This window comes from Neomonachus schauinslandi, chromosome 5, assembly GCF_002201575.2.
Source record: "Neomonachus schauinslandi chromosome 5, ASM220157v2, whole genome shotgun sequence".
Taxonomy (NCBI): Eukaryota; Metazoa; Chordata; class Mammalia; order Carnivora; family Phocidae; genus Neomonachus; species Neomonachus schauinslandi.
This window is the reverse complement of record NC_058407.1, coordinates 154,819,418-154,823,062: the sequence shown is the minus strand read 5'-3', so window position 1 is coordinate 154,823,062 and position 3,645 is coordinate 154,819,418.

Sequence of the window (3,645 nt, the reverse complement as noted above, 5' to 3'; positions counted from 1 at the left end):
AAAGAGTAAGATGACAGTGGTTGAAAGGTTTGAGCATGGGGTCTAGGATGGAAAGAAGGTGAGGAGAAGGGCTGATGAGTTTGGGAAGTCTGAAGGGGTCTGGAGATTTGGATTGGGTCAAGAAGCTGTGGTGGAGGGAGTACAGAGTAGGAAGGGTGGACGGATGGGAGAGAAGTTCATATCCAAGGTGTTGTCTTGGGGCTTGGGTGGCTATAGAGGAATGGAGATGGAAGCAATCGGAGTGGAGGTGCTCGTGGAGTTGGGAGGTCTCCCGATTGAGTGAGTCATTCCTAGTTCAAGTTCCAGTTGCTCAAGGCAAGGATCTATGCTTGTCTGTTCAGCTACCATTCTTTGGGGATCCCTGTGATTTCAGTGGAGCTCACCCTAATCAGGGATGGGTATGTGAGCCAGACGCCGCCAGCCAGAGTGCTTCATCCTCTGGCCACAGTGATTGGCTCAGAACTGAGCATGTGACCCAAGCAGGCCCACTCAGAATCTCTTGGTGGGTTTGATCTATGTAAGCTGGGCAAGGAGAATCTCATTTCTTTAGATGTGAATGAGTCAAAGCAATGTAGGCTTGCGGGGCTGGGGGGAATGGATGTCAGAGGCCATCTTCCTGCTGTATGGAGAGAAGTGGTCTTGAGAATAAGGCAAGGAGATCAGGGCAATGAGGGAGAGGGGTGGAGGAAGCCCAATGACTGACGGAAGACCTGGGTGCATCCCCGCCTAAGGCTGGATGCATCTGCACGTCTCATTTCAGTGAGTGCAAATGTTCAGCTCCTTTGCTGAAGCCAGTGTGAGCTGGGGTATCTGTCACATCTGAGAAAGCATAACTGCAAGAAGAAAACAAGGCAGCGGCACTGACATCGTCAGGGGAAGGCAACAGGGCCCTGGGTGATGGCGGGTGATGCAGACAAGGATGAATGATGGTGAGTCAGGTGCCTGGAGACTCAAAGGAGGAGGGCAATAAAGAAAGGCATGGAAGTAGCAGAGAGGGTCCAGAACCTCCAGAAATGCCTGCCAGCAAGGCAGCAGCCTCCACCAAAAACCTGATGAGCAAAGCCTGGTTGCTAATGGGGCCTGGCCCTAATGTGGGTTGAACCCTGATCCTGACCACAGATTGACGCCTGACCCTGACTATGGGCTGGGCCCCCCTGGCCATGAGATGACCCTTGACTCAGGGCCCTTGCCAAGCCCTATCCTGTTCTTTCCCCCACTTTTCAGACTCAGTGTAAAGTCTCCAGAGCAAGCTGGCTGGCTCAGGGCATCCACAGCATCCCCCTATTTCCTGAGCTGCATCCATCACTTGTGAGGGCTAAGACATTATCTCAAGATCTCAAGCCTTGGCCCAGAAATCCAAATGCAGTTTTCCATCTGGAGAACCAGCTAGTGACCTCCCAAATCGTCCCCTCTCTCTGGACGTCTCTGCCCCAGGGGGAAGAATTGAATAGGACACTCTCTAGGTTCCCAAGGTGTTCTGTAAACCTGTCCATTTCTATAAACTGTCCACCAAGGATGTGAAGGGGGGATTGGCACTTGTCTGTCCCTCTCCCTAGATCTGCATTAAAATGGGGTTGTCCAATGGTCCAATTCGGTGATTTCTCCGGTGTCCAGCTGTAAGCCAGGAAGTTTAAGTCAGCAATAGCTGATCCCAGGGCTGAACAACTGCCTTGAGAACCTTCAGGAGTTACAAAGCCTGAGCTGTTTTTGTTTTTTTTTTTAATTAAAGTTAAGCAGCTGCTGGGGTGCCCTGGTGGCTCAGTTGGTTAAGCATCCAAGTCTTGATTTTGGCTTGGGTCATGATCTCAGGGTCCTGAGATTGAGCCCTGTATCAGGCTCCGTGCTGGGTATGGAGCCCGCTAGGGGTTCTCTCTCCCTCTCCCTTTGCCCCTCCTGACCGCCCCCCCCACCTCCATGCGCACACTCCCCCGCTCTCTAAAAAAAGAAAGAAAAGAAAAGAAAGAAAGACATAGCATCTTCTTTTATCAGTAAGTCCTGAGGACATTTTCCTGTGGTCCTCATAGTTCTTTGTAGCCAGAACCTGCCCCTAGGGCAGCAAAGAGGAAAAGTTGTAGTTGGCCGTGCTTGGTCGCCCTTAGCCCATTCAGCTACCTGTAGGCAGCCTGGAGAATGTCTGATCATGGTAAATACCTAATGTTGTGAAAACAACAGTAACCCAAGCCTAGCAAACCCTACTGGAAATCTTTTGTGAGCCAGACCCTCAGCTAAGCACTTAGTATCTGCCTTATCTCATTTATCCTCAAAATAATGTTAGACAGTAGAAACTGTTATTAGCCCCTCTTTCCAAACAAGGAGACTGAGGCATGGATTGGTTGTGTACTTGCCCAAAGTCACCCAGCTGGTATTGTTGGGATCTGGATTTGAACCAGGTCCCAGGACCAGATAGTCTGGACTTTGGAGCTTATTGGATCAGCAGGTGGTAGGATGGATGGATGGATAGATAAATGGACGAATGAATTGACAATGGATGGATGGGTGACTGGAGGTATTCTAGGAGGCAGAAATTTGTTTCGAGGTTGGTGGGGACCTGGGGACTGCCTGCCTGTGGGAAGTTGGCAGGGAACCATGGGTAGCTAGTCTCACTGTCTCACCAAAGATCCCTTTGCTTTTCTTCTCTTTCTCACGTTCTTGCTTGAATCACTGTCATGTTGCTGGTTTGGAGACCCTCTGAGCTTGACTGAGTTCCCTCTTGTATGAAAAGAGAACCCAGAAGGTCTATCAAGGCACCCTGTCAATGTGGTATAATGGCTGGTCTTTATTTTCTTCTGTGTGCTTTTCTGAGATTTTTCAATTTTCTGCAATGTGTAGCAGGTTTCTGTTGTTTGTGCTGAACCGGCATACAGTCTTCCTTCTTGCGATAGCAATACCCTGGTGGCTCGTGGGCAATCAATCCTTACCCTGCTATCTGTCAATAGTTTTTTTGTGGGGGGAGAAGGGAGCTCCCCCAATGCAGAAATAAGCACGAGGCCCAGATCTGACCAGTCAGTGTTTCATCCCTTTGGCTACAGCGATTGGTTCAAGAAAAGACACTTGCCCAAGTATGTCCAATGCGAGTCCATGAGATAACTTTTTTTTTTAAGAGTTGTAAGAGAGAAGCTCTCTTTCTTTTGGGGGGTGCTGAGAGATGGGATACACGTGTGGGGCTTCCAGCATCCATTAGCTGTGTAAGGGGTTGTGTCTGAGAATGGAGTTCACACAGAGTCCAGCACAGGGGAGAGGTGGAAGGTGAGAGTTCTGATCTTAACATTTCAGTTTCTGGATCCAGCCATCCCTGAAGCTAGAGATGCATTTCTGATTATTGGAGCTGAAATTTATTGCTTTTTTCGCAGTCCAACATGAGTTAGGTTTTTGGCACTTGCAGACAAGGTTTCTTACACAACATATATCACTCTTGTACAAATACAAATGCAAATTTGTATTTTGAATAATGTTCATGCGGTCAGTCCACAAACAGAGCTGTCACACAGCCATCTGTCAAACACACACCTGCAGGTCCGGCCAGAGAGACAGGAACAGGCGGCCGGGAAGATTCCTCCAGGAGTGTTCCTGGAGGAGGGTGAGGGAACATTTGAACAATCAGCTCTGTTTCACCTTCTCCTCCTGCTCTGTCCAGTTTCCAGCTGG